A 21,833-nucleotide genomic window follows, 5' to 3' on the forward strand; every position below is an offset into this window, starting at 1 on the left:
AAGCACGTAAAAAATGCAAGTAGAAAAATAGGGACCACCTTTGGTGGGAAGGGAACGGCGTTCTGTGCGCCTTCGGCATTTAGTGGCTGTATGTCCACAGTAGACAGTTTGAGGTTGAAGCTGTGGGGGGGGGGTTGAGGATGTAACAACGGAGTCAGGTAGAGCATTCCAGGTGTTGACCACTCCGTTGGTGAAATCGTATTTTCTGCAATTGAGTTTGGAGCGGTTTACCTTGAGTTTGTATCGATTATTTGCCCATGTGTTATCGTGGTTGAAGCTGAAGAAGTCATTGACAGGTAGGACGTTGTAGCAGACAATTTTGTGTACTACGCTTAGGTCAGACCTTAATCGACGTAGTTCCAGATTGTCCAAGCCTAAAATTTCGAGCCTGGTGGCATAAGGGATTCTGTTGTGAGTAGAGGAGTGGAGGACACTTCTCGTGAAATACCCCTGGACCTGCTCCATCGTATTAATCTCCGATATACAGTGTGGATTCCAGCTGTATTCGAGAATTGGTCTAGCAAAGGTTTTGCAATGCCCTAGGTTTGCAATACAATGTTACCGGAGAAGAAGCTTCGCAAAATTAGGTTAACAACTCTTAATGCCTTTTTGGCAATGCTGTTACGGTGGGCTCTGGAGGGCTTAGATCGTTTGAGATGAGGACTCTTAAGTCCTTGACAGAGTAAGGGTCGTCTACGAGGTCGTATCCTCCCAGCCCGTATTTGGTGTTCTGATTTTTATTGCCAATGTGTAGGACAGAGCATTTGTTAGTCAAGATGTGGAGTTGCCAGTTGCCCTGGCAAGAGAGGATGTGGGTTTCCTAAGCCCCCGCCTCTCCCCCTGAACATTTCGCGGGCCATCCTTGTGTGCCACGCAGGGCCGAGGCGAGGTGGCGCAGTGGTTAGAGTGCAGTACTGCAGGCCACTTCAGCTGACTGTTATCTGCAGTTCAGCGGTTCTAATCTCACCGGCTCAAGGTTGACTCAGCCTTCCATCCTTCCGAGGTGGGTGAAATGAGGACCCGGATTGTTGTTGGGGGCAATATGCTGACTCTGTAAACCGCTTAGAGAGGGCTGAAAGCCCTATGAAGCGGTATATAAGTCGAACTGCTATTGCTATTGCTATTGTGTTCCACGCAACTGTGGGTGCTGTCGTAGCAAGAAAATGTGGGAGATTTTCCATGCGACTGAAATCCCATTCTCCTTCTCTCTCTCTCTCCCTCTCTCTCTCCCTCTCAACCCCACTGCTGGTTTGTTTTCAGAGTGTGCACGAACTACGCCAAACAGAAAAGCCTGCATTTAGACAACCCTGTCAATTATAGAGGCTTTGTGCTCTCAGCTATATATGCAGCCGCCGAATTTGGCAGGAGCTTCATTTTTTTCCTCTCCCCCTCCCCCTCCTTTTCCTTTGAGCATTATCTCCAGCCCCTTTTAAAGCACTGCTGAGAAGTGCCATCTTCCTGCATCTATCGGTTTGCTTGCAAGGTTACTGAAAAGGCTTGCCTTTCCAGAAATTACAGGACAAAAATTTCTTGTCTTTTGTTACACCTTAAAATCACGATGGAGGTTGTTTTTTTTTTTTGTACTTAATCTAATGCGGTGGTGATGCTTGATTCCCATGCATTTAGGAAGGCTAAATGCTTGCTCCTGGGGAGGAAAGCTATGTCAAATCTACCAAAAAGCAAATTCTGCTAGGGAGCCTACTAAAAAGCAGAGACATCACCCTGCCAACAAAAGTGTGTATGTTTTCCCCAGTTGCAACGGATGGCTGGGAAGGTTGGGCCATAAGGAAGGCTGAGCGCCAAAGAACGGAGGCCTTTGAACTCTGGTGCTGGAGAAGACTCCTGCATTGAGTCCCTTGGACTGCAAGGCCATCCAACCGGTCAGTCCTAGAGGAGATCAACCCTGGCTGCTCTTTAGAAGGCCGGATCCTGAAGAGGAGACTCAAAGACTTTGGCCACCTAATGGGAAGGAAGAAGGACTCCCTGGAGAAGAGCCTCATGCTGGGAACGATGGAGGGCAAAAGAAGAAGAAGGGGACTTCTAACTACCTACCTATCTGTCTATCTACCTGTCTGCCTGCCTACCTATCTCCTGAGTCCCTTGGACTGCAAGGCCATCCAACCGGTCAGTCCTAGAGGAGATCAATCCTGACTGCTCTTTAGAAGGCTGGATCCTGAAGAGGAAACTCAAAGACTTTGGCCACCTGATGAGAAGGAAGAAGGACTCCTTGGTGATTGACCCAAGGGCACCCAGCCAGTTTTCATGCCTAAGGCAGAACTAGAACTCACCATCTCCTGGTGATTGGCCCAAAGCCACTCAGCCAGTTTTCCTGCCTAAGGCGGGACTAGAATTCACCATCTCTTGGTGATTGACCCAAAGGCACCCAGCCAGTTTTCATGCCTAAGGCAGAACTAGAACTCACTGTCTCCTGGTGATTGGGCCAAAGTCACCCAGCCGGCATTCATGCCTAAGGCATGATTAGAATTCACTGTCTCCTGGTGATTGGGCCAAAGGCACCCAGCCAGTTTTCATGCCTAAGGCAGAACTAGAACTCACTGTCTCCTGGTGATTGGGCCAAAGTCACCCAGCTGGCATTCATGCCTAAGGCATGATTAGAATTCCCCGTCTCCTGGTGATTGGCCCAAAGCCACCCAGCCAGTTTTCATGCCTAAGGTGGGACTAGAACTCACCATCTCCTGGTGATTGGCCCAAAGTCACCCAGTCAGCTTTCATGCCTAAAGCAAGACTAAAACTCACCGTCTCCTGGTGATTGGCCCAAAGTCACAGAGCCAACTTTCATGCCTCAGGCAGAACTAGAACTCACTGTCTCCTGGTGATTGGGCCAAAGTCACCCAGCCAATTTTCATGCCTAAGGCAGAACTAGAACTCACCATTTCCTGGTGATTGGCCCAAAGGCACCCAGCCAGTTTTCATGCCTAAGGCAGAACTAGAACTCACCATCTCCTGGTGATTGGCCCAAAGCCACCCAGCCAGTTTTCATGCCTAAGGTGGGACTAGAACTCACTGTCTCCTGGTGATTGGCCCAAAGTCACAGAGCCAACTTTCATGCCTCAGGCAGAACTAGAACTCACTGTCTCCTGGTGATTGGGCCAAAGTCACTCAGCCGGCATTCATGCCTAAGGCGGGATTAGAACTCAGTGTTTACTGGTTTCTAGCCTGATGCCTTCACCACTAGACCAAACTGACTATGTTTGAAGGAAAGAGGGGAAAAAAGGGGGAAAAAAAGAAAACTTGGGTGAGAAATAATATATTTCAAATATCCATATTAAATATTTATATCCAGAGTGACATTTCTATAAACCAAAGTTTATCAAACCAAACAAACCCTTAGCTAATAAAAGGTGACCAGACGGGGAAAACATTCGTTTTGTTTTGCAGAATTCTTCAAAGCTCTTTGACAATGTTATTTTTTTTATCCCCAGCCAGAGCAATTTCTCATATTTTTTACATGCCCCTGAGCCCACGAAACATATTCCATCGGCTGAGGGGCTTTTGCAGTAACAAACCAAGCATCATTTCTCAATCTGGCATCACTCACCTTCCACCTATGGCTGGTTGCTTAGTGACCGTTCGAAGTTATGACGGGCCCTGAATGTTCTGACCTAGGCTTCCCCAAAAAGCATGAGACAGAGTCCTGGTCCCGACAAAACCTCTTTTATTAAACGAATGTGAATTTCTTTCATTCACATTCAGCAAGTCTTTCAAAGGAATATTTATGGCTACAGAACTTATCTATCTTGGAAAGCTGCCATGTAAATATTTTCCAAATGAGGTGCTATGCAAGGAAAGAGTGAACTACTCAAACTTTCCGCTACCAGTTCTCCAAACTATTCAAAATTTCCGCTACTGGCTCTCCGAACTACTCAAAATTTCCGCTACTGGTTCTCCGAACTACTCAAAATTTCCGCTACTGGCTCTCCGAACTACTCAAAATGTCCGCTACTGGTTCTCCGAACTACTCAAAATTTCCGCTACTGGTTCTCCGAACTACTCAAAATTTCCACTACTGGTTCTCCGAACTACTCAAAATTTCTGCTACTGGTTCTCTGAACTACTCAAAATTTCTGCTACTGGTTCTCCGAACTACTCAAAATTTCCACTACTGGTTCTCCGAACTACTCAAAATTTCTGCTACTGGTTCTCCGAACTACTCAAAATTTCCGCTGCTGGTTCCCTGAACTACTCAAATTTTCCGCTACTGGTTCTCCAAACTACTCAAAATTTCTGCTAATGGTTCTCTGAACTATTCAAAATGTCCGCTACTGGCTCTCTGAACTACTCAAAATTTCTGCTACTGGTTCTCTGAACTACTCAAAATTTCCGCTACTGGCTCTCCGAACTACTCAAAATTTCCACTACTGGTTCTCTGTACTGCTCAAAATTTCCGCTACTGGTTCTCCGAACTACTCAAACTTTCGGCTACTGGTTCTCTGAACTACTCAAAATTTCCGCTACTGGTTCTCTGAAAATTTCCGCTACCGGTTCTCCAGAACTTGTCAGAACCTGCTGGATTTCACCCCTGCACTGAAGGGCTTGCCTGGGTGCAAAGATAAAAGCCGCAAATGACGCATTGCTGGCTGGTGGATTTTGCTCCAGTGAAGCATTTTCCCGGATATGCCAATTTGTTTAGCAACATAGTGTAATACTTCAGAGATTGCGCACCTCCTAAGGATGACTGGTATCACAACATTGTTACAGCTGGGACTGTGTTCAATTAGTCTCTCCAACATTTCCTTTTTAGTTGAGACTGATCCTTTTGATAAGATTATTACTGTTGTCACGGCAGAAGCTGATTCAATCTGCTCCTTCCCTCGTATTTTTATATCCTTATAAATAGCCGATAGGTGTTGCTGTGTTCTGTAGCCTTCCTCCGTGCAGTTTTTTTAAAATGATACTTTCTTTTTTTTAAAAAAATCACTGCTCAAATATCATTTTTCCATCCAGGAACAGCACTTCCAAACAACTTAGTTCATATCCAGCAAAGTCTTTCAAGGGAGGATTTACAGTCACAGACCTTATCTGGTTGGGCGAGCTGCCAGGCCGATATCTGCAGAACTTGGCCAGGAGTCTCGGAGAGTCACAAATCAATGAAGCGAACTAATGGTCTCCTGCAAACTCCACTCCCCTGTTGCTCCTCTTTTATTTCCTCTGGGAGGGGCCATTCACTGTCCACCTGTGGCCTTACTCCCAAGTCGACCCCTGTTCTTTAGCTGTTCCCTTCGTCTGGCAAGTCTGCGCATGCGCACACTGGGAACAGGCTCCAGCTGTTCTTCTGCCTCACTGATGTCTGACTCAGAAGGCAGCTGATGACTGTCAGACGGCCCTGGCCCCCTCTCTGCCTCCGACACAGAGCCCTCCTCAGAGCCTTCCCCAGGCTCCAGGACTGGCCCAGGTTCCTCCCCAACCCTCCTCAGTGTCCGAATCTGCTGCCAGCTCTACTGGCCGGCCACAACAACCGCTTTTCACATGACCATTGCAGCATCCCCATGGTCACGTGATCAAATTCCTCATGTGTCCAATCACAATTGGCTAAAAAAGGATATTCTGTTCTATTCTGGTCCTGTCCAGTCCCGTCCATTCTCTGCTCTGCTCTGTTCTGCTCTGCTCTGCTCTATTCTATTCTATTCTATTCTATTTCACTCAGGTTCTGGCTTTGATTGCCCCTCCGTCTCCCTCTCTCTCTCTCTTTCCTGCAGTTTTCCTTGTCCTTTCAGATTGTGATCCTCTTGGTACAAACTTGCCATTTTTAGAAACCGACATCAGCTGTTTTGTTAGACGGTCTCCTCTGAAAAGGGTGTGTGTGTGTGGAAATGTAGCAGATCAATAAAGGCGTCGGCAGCAGCAAAGCTCCATGCTCTTGTGCGCCATTTCTTCACGCTCAGCCTTGTCAGGCAGAGAGAGACAACCTCTCACCCCCCCCCTTCCGTCTTGGCCCCAAATTCCGCTTTCTTGCTCTGCCCATCAATCTTCCACCTTGACTGCGGTAACCTTCTTCTTTTTCCCCTGGACTTTGCTTGTCACACTTTAGTCCACTTCCCCCAGTCCAAACCTCCGCATTGTCAAAATGGTTTGACTGCCTCATCACTCAGGCGGCGTGACACAACCCCCCCCTCCTCAAATCTCTGTGTGAGCTTTGTCATCTTTTTCTGCTCTCTGCCATCGCACGGAAATTAAGTAAAAGTAAACGAACGTCTCTTTAAGTCAAGTTTGAGTCTATGAATACGTGGACATCTCCGGGTTGATATTTTTAGGATCCGGTGTGAAAATGGTTTGACTTTCCCTTAGTTCGAGTGTCATCCCCACCTTCGGAGCCTGAATCTGCAGAGGAAGTTTCAGTTGTGACTCGACAGTGGAGCTGGTAGCAGATTCAGAGGAGGAAGATGGGCCAGTCCTGGAGTCTGGGGAAGGCTCTGAGGAGGGCTCTGTGTCGGAGGCAGAGAGGAGGCCAGAGCCGTATGCCGGTTATCAGCTGCCTTCAGAGTCAGACATCAGTGAGGCAGAAGAACAGCTGGAGCCTGTTCGCAATGTGCGCATGCGCAGAGTTGCCAGAGGAAGGGAAGAGCTAAAGAACAGGGGTCGACTTGGAAGTAAGGCCACAGGTGGACAATGAATGGCTCCTCCCAGAGGAAATAAAAGAGGAGCGAAAGGGGAGTGGAGTTTGCAGGAGAGACCATTAGTTCGCTTCATTGGTTCCTGACTCTCTGAGACTCCTTGCCAAGCTTTGCAGAGATCGGCCTGGCAGCTCTCCAAGCCAGATAAGGTCTGTGACTGTAAATCCTCCCTCAAAAGACTTTGCTGGAGGTGAATTTGCAGAATTCACAGCCAATTAATAAAAGGTGTTTTTGTTGGGACAAGGAGTTTGCTGCATGCTCTTGGGAAGACTCGGTCAGAACAATGAGCTGGAACTGGAGCAGACGGTGATCGAGGGGGTGCTTCGTTGGCTTGGGAGGAAAATGGGGAGGAGCAGGGGTTGTCAGGCCAGGGCCTTTCAGCATTGGGATCCCTGCTTGTTGGCAGGGAGGAACGGGGGCAGGATGACCAAGAGAAGCTAAGCAGTGAATATGAGAGACGGAACTCAGGCAATGAGCAAGGATTGCCTCCTCCTGATCCAAGAGCACGGAGAGTGGAGAGAAGGTGAGAACAGCGCAGACTGACCCGACTACTCAAGAGGAGAGCGCCCCACCCACCCCTCTTCACAAGGCACACCTGGGGACTGAGACTTAAGGAGATGCTTTGGGGAGGGGGTATTTGTCGGGAACAAACACTGAATTTCTGGAGTGTTGAGTGCCCACATTTGAATTTTTCTGGATTCCTGGCATTCTTTCTGGATTTCTTGTTTTGGAGCTGTGGTGCTGACAATTGTGGGCTGGACTATTTGCAGCCAGAGGGTGTCTTAGACATGTGTACGTGTCATCACTTTGCTCTGGGACTTGCCAGGATGCGGGAGTGTTTGTGTGTTACCTCTGTGCCATGCCCTGTATCATAATATCTGTGTTGTTCCACTCCTTGATTAGTTTCCACCCATTGCTTCTTGTGTATCTTGTATACTAGGGATTCGAACTGCCGAACTGCCAATCCTTCTGAGCGTCTTTGCCACTGAGCCACCCTTTTATCTATTCTTAATTTAATACTAATACTAATACATACCATACCTAAAACTATAACAATCCTCCTCTTAACTTACTTAACTTTGTTAAAACATTTTCTCTATTTCACTCTTCTGCTTTTCCCCCCACTTTTCATATTTATTCTCTAACCATTAATAAAATAATCCCCAAATATAAAAAAATGCAAGTAGAAAAATAGGAACCACCTTTGGTGGAAAGGGAACAGCGCTCCGTGCACCTTCGGCGTTGAGTCATGCCGGCCACCTGACCACGGAGACGCCTTCGGACAGCGCTGGCTCTTCGGCTTCGAAACGGAGACGAGCACTGCCCCCGTGAGTCGGGAACAGCTAGCACATATGTGCGAGGGGAACCTTTACCTTTAAGAATAGATAAAAAAATAAATATGGCTGTAAATTGTTATTGCATAAAACATTGGCACAAAATACATGTATCCAGATGACACGCTGCTTAATGGAAAATGATGTTTGAATTAAAATAAAATAATTTTTTAAAAAAATGTAGTGGATGTCCAGCCTGGGACAGTCAAACTTCTCAGATGCTGCTGAGCTGCGAATGAAATTTAGAATTAAAAAACGGCCCTTTCGGTGTCCGATGGCCGAAACGTTTTGATATCCGGCGATCCGGCAAAGGATTTGCCTTTGTTGACGTTTTTCCTTTTCCCCAAAACACCCTCCATCCTGAGACTTCCTGCTCGTAATTTGGGGTTGTCACGCATGCTAATTCCCGCTTTTAGATACTGTGGGTCAGTTCTCAGAGGTGGCCATCGAGATTTCTCCCCCATGGACTGAGATGTATTTATAGGCGGGGGGGGGGGGAAGCCATTTACGGGGATTTTGCCTGTACAAAATTATACAGCAAAGCAAGGACAGGTGTCAGCCACACCAAATGCAACCACCAATCCTCGCCTTGACATTTTGTTTTTCCAGTGTCAGACGGCTTCCAATTAAGCCTCGTCGCTGATTAGGGTGGAGGCAAACCGTGCCAGTAATATTTGTGCATGTGCGTTGCGAGCCCGTTTCCAGTCCTGGCATCTCCCTGGGCAGAATTTGCCCGAATGGCTGTGTTGTCGCTATGACAAGGCACCCTTAGTTTTGCTGGCCAAAGGAGCTTGGCAGGAGCGACAGGCACTTGTTCCTCCTGGCCACGTCCAAAGTGCTCTTGAGGATGAGGTAATAATTTTTATCTCTGCGGGAGTTTTAGGCACGGCGCGGCCTCCGCTCTTCCGCCCTTGGCCTGGTTCTCTCTTGGCTGTCTGGAAGTGGGCAACGTGATCACTCGGTGTTCCCTGTGAGCTAGTTTCCTTTCTCTCGCCTTCTCATTTGTTGTGTCTGCTTTTGTGGCTTTTGAGAAAGCTTTCTTTCCCTCTCTGTCTCTGTCTCCCTCCCTCCGTCCCTCCCTCCCTCTCTCTCTCTTCAACACTCTCTTTCCCCCCCCTCTCTCTCATTCTCTCCCTCCCTTTCTTTCTTTCTCTGTCTCCCTCTCTCTTCCCCACTCTTTCCCCTCTCTCTTTCTCTCTCTCATTCTCTCCCTCCCTCCTTTCCCCTCTCTTTCTCTTTCTCATTCTCCCCCTCCCCCTCTCTTTCTCTCCCTCCCTCTCTTCCTCTCATTATCTCCCTTTCTCTCTCTGTCTCTTTCTCTCTGTCTCTCTCTTCCCCTCTCTCTCCCTCTCTTTTTCTCTTTCTCCTTCTCTCCTTCTCCCCTCTCCCCTCTCTCTTTCTCTTTCTCTATCCCATTCTCCCCCTCCCCCTCTCTTTCTCTCTCTCCCTCTCTCTTCCTCACTCTCTTTCCCTCTCTTTCCCCTCTCACCCTCTCTCTTTCTCTCCTTCCCTCCTCTCCCCTCTCTCTTTCTGTTTCTCTCTCAGTCTCTCCCCCCCTCTCTCCCTCTCTCTTCTCCACTCTTTCCCTCTCTTTCCCCTCTCTCTCCCTCTGTCTTTCTCTCTCTCATTCTCTCCTTCACTCCTCTCTCTTTCTCTTTCTCTATCCCATTCTCCCCCTCCCCCTCTCTTTCTCTCTTTCCCTCACTCTTCCCCACTCTCTTTCCCCTCTCTCCCTCTCTTTTTCTCTCTCATTCTCTCCCTCCCCCTCTCTCTCCTTCTCCCTTTCTCTCTCTTTCTCTCGCTTTCCCTCCATCACTCTCTCTCCATCTTTCTCTCATTCTCTCCCTCCCTCTCCCTCCCTCCCTCTCTTCCTCTCTTTCTTTTCCTCTCTCTGTCTCTCCCTCCCTCTCTTCCCCACTCTTCCCCTCTCTTTCTCTCTCTTTCTCTCCCTCCATCCTCTCTCTCCCGCTCTCTTTCTTTCTCTCTTTCTCTCCCTTTCCCTCTTTCTCTCTCCCTTTCCCTTTCCCTCTTTCTCTCTCTCTCTCATTCTCTCCCCCCCTCTCTCGCCCCTCTCTCTTTCTATCTTTCTCTCACTCTCTCCATGTGTGTGTGTGTGTGTGTGTGTGTGAGTGAGTGAGTGAGTGCTACTGTGGTTTCCTTGAATGGAAAACAAGAGAAAATCCATCAGTGCTTCAGCCCAGGAAAATCACCGATAGGATAGGGAGGTGTTTCGTTTTGTCCACACACACACCCCACCCCCACCCCCAGCCAGATCAAATCTGAATGGCTAGATTACTGGATTGCTACAGGACAGGAAAGCCAGCCTAGCTGCTCATTTCATCATTGTCAAAGTACATTAACGCAAGGTGCCCAACAATCTGCACACAGATTGCCCCCCCCCCCCAACCAACATCCATCAGTTCTGATTCTATTATCTCAGCCTTCGTAGATAATGGCCATCGCCTGTCATTTATTCCCCACTATTGTCTATTGCATTTCTGACATTCGGGGACCCGAGTGCCGGAGCAGCTCGCAAAGCTATAAACATCGGCGTCCATGCATGAAACATGTTAGAGAAAGGTTTGAAATCAACACGCACACCATGCTTCCATACATTTGCGTTCAGGGGGCTGTGTTTTGAAAGGCAGGCTGGCCAGTATTACGTGGTAGATTTCTTTTAGGATCATCCCCCCCCCCCCCCGGTCCCCAGAAAAAACTTGAGAAATGATAGCCATACAAATGTCTTTTTAGCTTTGATGGATAATAAGCAGGTTGGGAAGAAACACAGAAGCTTCTTCTATGCTTCCCCGATGTGGTCTAACCTCATGGCAGGCTTGTCTTTCTTTTGCTAGACACCAAATGAGCAACAAAGGTGATTAGGGGACTGGAGGCTAAAATATAGGAGGAACGGTTGCAGGAACTGGGGATGTCTAGTTTAATGAAAAGAAGGACTAGGGGAGACATGATAGCAGCCTTCCAATATCTCAGGGGCTGCCACAAAGAAGAGGGAGTCAAGCTATTCTCCAAAGTACCTGAGGGCAGGACAAGAAGCAATGGGTGGAAACTAATCAAGAAGAGAAGCAACTTAGAACTGAGGATAAATTTCCTGACAGTTAGAACAATTAAACAGTGGAACAACTTGCCTCCAGAAGTTGTGAATGCTCCAACACTGGATGTTTTAAAGAAGATGTTGGATACTGATTTGTCTGAAGTGGTATAGGGTTTCCTGCCTAAGCAGGGGGTTGGACTAGAAGACCTCCAGGGTTCCTTCCAACTCAGTTATTCTATTCTAAATTTGATTTTCTTCCATTTTGGGGGAGTTATCCTTACTGACAAGACAGACACAGGTAGTCCTCGACTCACAACAGTTCATTTAGCGACCACTTGGAGTTAGAACGGAACTGGGAAAATAAGTGACTTATGACCACTTTTCAAACTGATGACTCTTGCGGCATCCCCACAGTCACGTGATCGGAACCCAGACCCTTGGCAACTGGCATGGATTTATGAAGGTTGCAGCATCCCCGTGTCTGTGTGTGTCCGTGTGTCACGCGATCCCCCTTTTGCGACCTTCTGACAAGCAAAATCGGCGGGGAAGCTGGATTGACTTAACAACGGTGTTGCTAACTTAAGAAGGGATTCCCTTAGCAACGACGCCAAGGAAGGTCGTAAAATGGGGGGGAAGCCCACTTAACAACCGTCCCGCTTAAACAACGGAAATGTTGGGTTTGATGGCGGTCCTGGGTCGAGGACTAAAAATAATCTCGGGCTTTCCTGCCGTGTCATAGGGTGCCATCCCAGGAACGGATTGTCTGATCCTCTCCATCTGCCTGCCCTTTTTGATATCATCCCTCCCTCCCGCTCTGCATTTCATTAAAAAAAAAAAAAGAAATATATTACTAGCAATGAGCTGGGGTCATTTGCGCCAAGATCAGGACAAATGGAATTGCTCTACGGAGCGCTAAAGTGGAGGATTTAGGTGAGAGGAGGAGGAGGAGGAGGAGGAGGCCACTCCCGCCTCTATACCGGTTGGCTCCCGAAATGTATTTCACACAAGGGTGGAAACGCCAAGCCCTGCAATTAGCCTTAAATACGGAACCCTGCTTTATTAGGGGAGAAACCGCGAGGCTTGAAAATAAAGCTTGCCCATGGATCGGGAGGCAGCTTGCCAACCCCCCCTTCTCCACCCCACATATCATCACTAAATAGTTGGCCACCACCACCTCCTGAAAATGCTGATCACGCTGATATCTTCCAGTGGATCACAAACAGCCAACTGGGGGAGGAATCCAGAGCCAGAAGATAGGAAAGGGAGGGAGGAAGGGAGGGAGGGAGGGAAGGAAGGGGGAGGAAGATGAGGAAGGAGAGAAAGAATGGGAGAGTGGGGGAAGGAAAGAAGGAAGGAGAGAGAAGGGGGGGAGGAAGGAAGGAAAGAAAGAAATAAGGATAAAGGGAGGGAGAGTGAAGGAAGCAGAGAGTGAATAAGAAGGAGGGTATGGTAAGGAAGGGAGGAATGAGAGAGAATGGGAGAGAGAGGAAGGAAGGAAGCAGAGAGTAAATAAGGACAGTATGGTAAGGAAGGAAGGAATGAGAGAGAATGGGAGAGAGGAGAAGGAAGGAAGGAAGGAGAGAGAGAATGGGAGAGAGGGGGAAGGAAAGAAGGAAGGAGAGAGTGAATAAGAAGGAGGGTAGGGTAAGGAAGGAAAGAAGGAAGGAATGAGTGAATAAGAAGGAGGGTAGGGTAAGGAAGGAAAGAAGGAAGGAAGGAAAAAGACAGAGAATGGGAGAGAGGAAGGAAGAAGGGAAGGAAGGAAGGAAGCAGAGAGTAAATAAGAAGGACAGTATGGTAAGGAAGGAAAGAAGGAAGGAAGGAATGAGAGAGAATGGGAGAGAGGGGAAAGGAAGGAAGGAGTGAATAAGAAGGAGGGTGGGGTAAGGAAGGAAAGAAGGAAGGAGAAAGACTATGGGAGAGAGGGGGAAGGAAGAAAGGAGGGAAGTTAAGAGAGGAATCAGAGGAAGAGGAAGGAAGGAAGGAGAGAGTGAATGAAGGAGGGTAGGGTAAGGAAGGAAAGAAGGAAGGAAGAAGACAGAATGGGAGAGAGAGGAAGGAAGGAGGGAAGGAAGGAAGGAATCAGAGAGTAAATAAGAAGGACAGTATGGTAAGGAAGGAAAGAAGGAAGAAAGGAATGAGAGAGAATGGGAGAGAGGGGAAGAAAGGAAGGAAGGAGAGAGTGAATAAGAAGGAGGGTATGGTAAGGAAGGAAAGAAGGAAGGAATGAGAGAGAATGGGAGAGAGGGGAAAGGAAGGAAGGAGTGAATAAGAAGGAGGGTAGGGTAAGGAAGGAAAGAAGGAAGGAGAAAGACTATGGGAGAGAGGGGGAAGGAAGAAAGGAGGGAAGTTAAGAGAGGAATCAGGGAGAGGAAGGAAGGAAAGAGAGTGTGAATAAGAAGGAGGGTAGGGTAAGGAAGAAAAGAAGGAAGGAAGGAGAGAGAATGGGAGAGAGGGCAAAGGAAGGAAGGAGTGAATAAGAAGGAGGGTGGGGTAAGGAAGAAAAGAAGGAAAGAAGGAAGGAGAAAGACTATGGGAGAGAGGGGGAAGGAAGAAAGGAGGGAAGTTAAGAGAGGAATCGGAGGGAGAGGAAGAAAGGAAGGAAGGAAGGAAGGACGGAGGGAAGGAAAGAAGGGAGAGGCTGCTATACCACTGTCAGTGTTTTGAGGCGAGGGAAACGCAAGTGCACATGATACCGACAAGGACATATCCTGGGGGGGAAAAAAAAGACAAGAAGCTGGAGCCCGGCTTGCTGACAGCTCTCTCGGTTGCCTGTCTTCCAAAATAAACATCTCTTCCTCCCCTCCCTCCCCCTCTCCTCCTTCCCTGAAAGTCCTTCAGGAGCTCCAGTTCAGATTGCACGAGATCAAAACTGAGCTTTCAGAGTTATCTCAGCTTTCCAATCGTCCAGGAGATGGGCGGTTAGTTGTTGGTTAGCTCAACCCAATGAGTTCCGCTTGGTCCTGGACACCCCTCATTCATTCTGGTTCCAAAATGCATTATTATTATTATTTTTTTGCAGGCCTCGTTGCCATCACACATAAGGAATGCGACTCCCCTTGTTATCTCCTTCATCATGGATTTAAGCGATATTCTTTGGTTTGGCTTAATATTACTAGGCAGTTCCCTGTCATTCAATCCACATTTAAGGATTTAAGGGGACTCGGTGGCTCAGGGGCTAAGATGCTGAGCTTGTCGATCAGAAAGGTCGGCAGTTCGGCGGTTCGAATCCCCAGCGCTGCGTAACGGAGTGAGCTCCCGTGACTTGTCCCAGCTTCTGCCAACCTAGCAGTTCGAAAGCAGGTAAAAAATGCAAGTAGAAAAATGGGGAACCACCTTTGGTGGGAAGGGAACAGCATTCCGTGGGCCTTCGGCGTTGAGTCATGCCGGCCACATGACCACGGATGGCGTTGGCTCTTTGGCCACCGCCACTACCGCTGAACTGGTGCGAACTGGCAGAATACCATATTCTATTCTATTCTATTCTATTCTACTCTACTCTACTCTATTCTATATTATTCTATTCTATATTATTCTCTTCTATTCTATATTCTATATTCTATATTCTATATTCTATATTCTATATTCTATATTCTATATTCTATATTCTATATTCTATATTCTATATTCTATATTCTATATTCTATATTCTATATTCTATATTCTATTCTATGTTCTGTTCTATTCTAAAAAGGATAAAAAGAAAAGAGGAAAAGAGACAAATAGGAGGGAAAAAACCTCACTGGACGAAACAGTAGTAACGTTACAGCAAAATCAATTAACGCCGAATTTTTAAAAAAACTGACGGCCGTTTGAAATGGAGTGAGACGCTACAGCAAATTGTCACAGCAAGCAACAAGTATTTGATTGCTTGACTTGAAAAATGAAGCAGCAAAGTTAAATCACCCAAAATAACAAGCTCCCCTCTTGCTCTCCATTTTCTTTTCTTTCTCCTTTTGTTTAATATTTCAGTTGCAGGAAGCAAATTTCAGCTGCAACAGCCTCTTTTCGCGGTTACCTTTCTGGATTTTATTTTATTTTTATTTTTTTGTGAAAAAGTGCAAAGGGGCACTGATGGCTAATCTCAATTCTATTAAAACTGTGAATTCCTCTCCCGATTTCCAGACACAACTCGTACTTCTGTTCCTGGAGATACGAAAAATAGCTTCTCAGTGTGAGAGAGTAAAACGAATTATCCAGACAATAAGATATTTCCGTCAAACGCTTCCTACAACCAAGTAGCGTTTTCTACATCATTTTAACCAGCGACTTGATTCCTGTGGTTTTCCCATTTCCCAAACCCTCAGTCCGGAGTGCCTGATCTCATTGGGATACTTTGGCTCATTTTTGGGGGAATTCCACGATTTGTAAAAGCGGTATTTATTTATTATTTCATTTAGTTTGTCAAACGTGTACAAGATAACAGGTATAAATATAAACATGGACACGAACAAGGGAAATGGGTACAAATAAACGGGGACAGTAGGACGGGGACGGTAGGCACGCTGGTACAGCTTATGCATGCCCCGTTTACGGACCTCTTAGGAACGGGGTGACCTCCACGGTAGACAGTTTGTGGTTGAAGCCGTGCGGGGTTTGAGGACGTAACAACGGAGTCAGGTAGAGCATTCCAGGCGTTGACCACTCCGTTGCAGAAGTCGTATTTTCTGCAATCGAGTTTGGAGCGGTTTACCTTGAGTTTGTATCGATTGTTTGCCCGTGTGTTATTGCGGTTGAAGCTGAAGAAGTCATTGACAGGTAGGACGTTGTAGCAGACAATTTTGTGTACTACGCTTAGGTCAGACCTTAATCGACGTAGTTCCAGATTGTCCAAGCCCAAAATTTCGAGCCTGGTGGCATAAGAGATTCTGTTGTGAGTAGAGGAGTGGAGGACTCTTCTCGTCAAATACCTCTGGACTTGCTCGATCGTATTAATGTCCGATATACAGTGTAGATTCCAGGCAGACAAGCTGTATTCGAGGATTGGTCTGGCAAAGGTTTTGTATGCCCTAGTTAGCAATACAAGGTTACCGGAGAAGAAGCTTTGCAAAAATAGGTTAACAACTCTTAATGACTTTTGGGCAATGCTGTTATAATGAGCTCTGGGGCTTAGGTCGTTTGAGATGAGGACTCCTGGGTTCCTTTTTGGGCAATTCCACAATTTTTAAAAGCGATTTCCCCCCTTTTTGCAATTTTGATGGATGATGCTTCTCTCTGATTATTGCAAGCAGTTTGTTTAGTGACCGTTTGAAGTGACTTAAAACCCTTTTTCACACTTATGACCGTTGCAACATCATGCAATTTACATTCCTGGCCACTGACTCATATTTATGACAGTTGCATTGTCCCAGAGGGGGTGGGGATCATGTGGTTCCCCCCCCCCTTTGCGATCTTCTGACATGCAAAAAATCCATGGGAAAACCAGATTCACTTAACGGCCGTGCGACTTACTTCACAACTGCAGTGATTCGCTTGATGACTGTGGGAAGAAAAGTCATAAAATAAAATGGGGGGGGACTCATTTAACCAAGTTTCTCACTTAGCCACATAAATTTTGGGCTCCGCTGAGGTCGTAACTCGAGGACTACCTGTAAAGGAAACCAATGAAGACTTAAGTTGTCACAACAATTACTTTTGTTGATGAAGGCAGTTAGAATAAAACTCCCCAGCCTTTGCTGACTTGACTCGAGTCACGGAAAGGAAATTGTTGTGTTATTTTGCTTTGATTTAATTGCCTTTAGATGCTGTCATGACCTCCCTTTGATGCACGCTAGAAGAGTTTGCTGCTCTGTTGTTCCCCCGTTTCTTGCTCATAAAATGCTGCTTTTCAATAAAACGCAGGTTTCCCCTGCTTTGAGCCATTGTTATCCGTGGCTTCCCACATCCCTGCAACCTTGTTGGACATTTTACCCCTGGGAAGACAAACCACAAGACTTTTTCCACCACCAAGGAAGGTTTAATAATAATAATAATAATAAAAATATCTACCAGGGTGAGGGTCAGGTGTGCAATCGTTTTCAAAAACGGTAATTTAGCACTGATGAAAGAAACGTCCTTCTGGGTCCGGCTCCAAGTGGGGAAAAAGACACTGGAGACATGGAGGCTGCTTGGAAAGATGGTTTTAATGGTGGACAGGGCCACATGGCTCGAGCCCTGAACAGAAAAGGGGATCACATGCTTCAATGTTGGTGGAGAAGAAGAGAAGGGCTGAGGGAGGGGCTTGCTAGGCTTTTTATAACCTGTTCAGTCCCACCTCTCTGTTTCCTGTTCCTGTGTAAGAAATGTATTCTGATTGGTTGTCAGACTCCCATGGGGCCATGCAGGGGGCAACTCTCTAGGCTGTGTTTTGAATCCAGGTTTGGTTGAGTTCTTGGATGCCACGTGGCCAGTTGGGGCCAATATTATCATGCTTTAATCCCACCCCCCTGGAGCTGAGGTGGAGAAGCCTTTATTATGTAAAGTGGACTAGCTTGGCCTTCTTAATGGCCCATTGACAAAGTGGGGATGGGCAGGAAGCTGCAGGCAGCTATTCTGTCTTTTAAAACATGTTTCTTTCTTTTCACATCCAGGGAAATATTCTGCCTTTTCAATATTTCCTAGGATATTTCATTTTTTTCTGAGAGAGGGCTGGGTGATAACTTCCTACAGCATCATCACACATTCTTTCTCTCCTGCATACACAGAGGAGCTGGAAGCATTTAGCTTTTGCAGTTTCATGGGTCTCCCTTCTAAAGAGTGTGTGCTTAGCCAGAAGTGGGGGAAAATGATGCAGTTTTTAGACAGACTAGGCCAGTGATGGCTAACCACAGGCCAAAAACGCCCACCATGCACTCCCCCAGGCATGCACGTGTGACCCAGTGGTGGGTTTCCATTTTTTTTACTACTGGTTTGCTCGTCCGTGCGCGACATTTCTGCGAATCTGCAGAAGCATCTGGGAGGGTGGGTGGAGCCTCCCTCCACTGCTACTACCGGCTTGCCCGATCTGGGCCGAACCAGGAGAGAGCCACCTCTGGTGCAACCTTCCCCCCAATTGTGGCTCACCCTCTGCACATGTGTGTGCAACCCCCCTCCATTTTGGGCCTGGAAGGCCGCCAAAACGGGGCACAGGGACACCGCACGAGGCCCCCAAATGCAAAGCAAGCCCCCCCCTGTGCATGCACCCTGCCCCTGTGCATTCACGCACATGTCCCCTGCATGTCCCCTGCCCCCCCCCCCCACACACATATGCATGACACAGACCCGAAGACCAGCTTGCTGGGCGGGAGGTGGATGCACGGTGGAGCTGGGCTGGGGTGACGGCTGGTGTGCCCTCAGAGAAGGCTCTATGTGCCACCTATGGCATGAGTGCCACAGGTTCACCATCACAGGACTAGCCGTTTTCCAGATAAGAACATTTTGCAACATTTCAGCTAAGATCAAAGCTTGGCTGCTGGAGTAATTAAAAGAAAAAACGTGCCTGACTTCAATCCATTTACTGAATGGCAGGAAATCTTAAAAAACCAAAAATAAAATTGCTTCAAAAAGCTTATTGAATGTGGCTGCTTAATGCTTGGAGGCTATCAAAGGCCGGAATTTAGGGAAGGCTTTTTTTTCTCAACCAGCTGCTTGGCAGATGTTTTCAAACCACCAGGTTTGGCCAGTCAGCAGATCTGTTGAGAGTTGTAGTCCAAGCAGTTGGAAGGGGTCTTGAAGGTCATCCAATCCATCTCCTGCCCAGTGGTGGGAGCCGTACAGGTAGTCCTCCCCTTACAACAGTTCATTTAGCAAGTTTTCAAAGTTATCACGCCACTGAAAAATGTGACACAGCCGTTTTTTCCACACTTGGAAAAGTGCATTTTATCACCATGCATTTTAAAGAATAACAGAGTTGGAAGATACCTTGGAGGTCTTCTAGTCCAGCCCCCTGCTCAAGCAGGAGACCCTATACCATTTCAGAGAAATGGTTGTCCAATTTCTTATTAAAAATGTTCTTTATTGGAAGGAAGGAAGGAAGGAAGGAAGGAGTTAGAAGGGACTTTGGAGGTCTTCTAGTCCACCCCCCTAGACCTGATCCCCCTCCGTATGATGAGTCATGCCGACACAAGATTACTGCTAGACAATTTATTCACAGTAAATTACCACACCGACAAGACTTTGGCAGCAACACAGACTTCCCAGATAAGAAATACACACCAGAGCTTCTCCAGCTTTAGTATAATAGAATCCTGCAAACAGCCTCCTCCCAAAGTCTCTTCTTATATACTCTCTTGGGAGGAGCCTAATTGCAACCACCTGGGTCCAATTATCTCCTTTGTCTCCTTAATTGCTGCCGGTGCTTATCCGCCTGTTTCTGCCGGCCGTCCGGGACCAATTCCCTCTGCACCTCATAACTGCTCAAGGGTCTGACGTCTTCACCACTGCTCCAGGGCCTGACGTCAGGGACACACTCTCTTTGGCTTTCACCGCTGCTCCATGCCTCAGGCGCCTCCTGGTGGCCAACCAGCCTCTCTGGTCCCTGCTCGTAGTCTGAACCCTGTCCAGGGTCCTTCACATCTTCCAGAGCCGACTCATAGGGTCCCTTGCTATCGGAGTCTGTCGGTAGCTCGAACGGCTCCTGCTGGACCACACAGTATACCATTTCAGACAAATGGCTGTCCAGTCTCTTCTTAAAAACCTTCTTTTTTTGGAAGGAAGGAAGGAAGGAAGGAAGGAAGGAAGGAGTTGGAAGGGACCTTGTAAGTCTTCTAATTCAACCCCCAGTTTGGACATGAAACCCAATCTCATTTCAGACAAATGATTGTCCAATCTCTTCTTAAAAACTTCCAGTGATGGAGCACTCACAATTTCCAGTGGCAAGTAGTTCCATTGGTGAATTATTCTCTCTGTCAGGAAGTTATGCTAGCCCAGCACCTTGTAAAATAATGGCAGCCCTTCAAATCACAGGTTTGGGGTTGTTTCCCCCCCCCCCTGTTGTCAACAAACCTGATCCTGTAATAAATTAGTTAAGTCTTAAGTTACTCCGATTCTGTTTTTGCCCCAAGCATCGTACAGATGATTGCTAACCCTTCTGGAATCTGCAACAGGATGCTGAGATGGCTCCAGCACCCCATAATACTTTCGGGATTTCGCTGGGGGTGGTGGTGACGGAAGAGAGGAGAAATTGAAGAAAAATAAATGATCCCACAAGAAGAATTGGCTCCCGGATTCTGAGTCACTTAATAAGAGGTTACTACGCCTCTATTCACTGCCACTGTCGTGGAAAAGAAACACCAGGTTTTTTTTTTAAAAAAAAATTTATTTTATTTATTTATTTTCCCGGCGGCTGCGTTTTGCATGGATTTCTTTTTATGCTGGGGTTTTGAGCAGCCAATTCAAAAAAAATTTTTTTTTCAGCCTGGTGGCAAATTGGCGCGAGTTGGTGCCGCTGCTAATGTGGAGGGATAATTGCCTGGGGTTTTTTTCCCCCTAAGCGGTTGACTCTCTTTTCAAAATTATGAAAAGCCTGATTCATTTTTCCGTGTCCCCCCTCCCTCCCTCCCTGTATATTTCTGCTTCTTGCTTCACCAAAAGAAAAAAAAAAGAACAACTTTATCTGTAAAAAGGTGGGGGTGGGGAGGAGGTAAAAGATAAGAAATAGCTAAGAAGAGATCTTGGAATAAAAGAAAAAAAAATAAATCCAGTCCTTGGCAGAAATCCTGTCCTTCTCTCCCACAGAGGATAACATGGCTGGGATTCAATACATAATAACAGAGTCGGAAGGGACCTTGGAGGTCTTCTAGTCTAACCCTCTGCTCAAGCAGGAAGCACTATACAGTTTTGGACAAATGGCTGTCTGATCTTTTCTTGAAAACCACCAGTGATGGGGAAGGCAGGCAGGCAGCAGGAAGGAAGGGAAATAGCAATAGCACTTAGACTTATATCCCGCTTCACAGTGCTTTTACAGCCCTCCCTAAGACGTTTACAGAGTCAACATATTTGTCTCCAACTGTCTGGGTCCTCATTTTACTGACCTCAGAAGGACGGAAGGCTTAGTCAATCTTGAGCCAGTCAGGATCAAACTGTTGGCAGTCAGCAGAATTAGCCTGCATTCTTACCACTGTGAAGGCATGGAAGGAAGGAAGGAAGGAAGGAAGGAAGGAAGGAAGGAAGGAAGGAAGGAAGGAAGGAAGGATAGCAGAATAACAGAGTTGGAAGGGACCTTGTGAGGTCTCCTAGTCCAACCCCCTGACCGAGCAGCAGATCCTATAACTGTGATGGTGAACCTAAGGCACGCATGCCACAGGTGGCACTCAGGAAATAAAAGAGGAGCGAAAGGGGAGTGGAGTTTGCAGGAGACCATTAGTTCGCTTAATTGATTCATGACTCCTTGCCAAGTTTTGCAGATATGGCCCTGGCATCTCTCCAAGCCAGAGAAGGTCTGTGACTGTAAATCCTCCCTTGAAAGACTTTGCTGGAGGTGAAGGAGCAGAATTCACAGTCAATTAATAAAAGGGGTTTTGCTTCATGCTCTTGGGGAGCCTCGGTCAGAACTCCTAGGTAGAGGCAGATATTTCTCTCTCTCTGGGCACCACGAGAAATTATCTGCTGAACAAGACTCCACTTTGGCGACAGGAAAGGCATCTGGCCATTCAAACTCTCTGCTAGGTCCATTCAGTGGCCCAGACTCCACCCTTCAAAGGATTATGGGGTGGTTAAAAGAAGGAGAACTGGACTTTCTTTGAAGAAAGTCGGGAGGTTGTACCGTAGGCAGAAGATCTCAAGTTTCCTCTCAGTATCTCTGCTTAAATGAGCCAGATGACAAGCAAGGAAATTTTTTTCCTTCAAACACCCTGGAAATAC

The sequence above is a fragment of the Thamnophis elegans genome, chromosome 17 (assembly GCF_009769535.1).
Source record: "Thamnophis elegans isolate rThaEle1 chromosome 17, rThaEle1.pri, whole genome shotgun sequence".
NCBI lineage: Eukaryota > Metazoa > Chordata > Lepidosauria > Squamata > Colubridae > Thamnophis > Thamnophis elegans.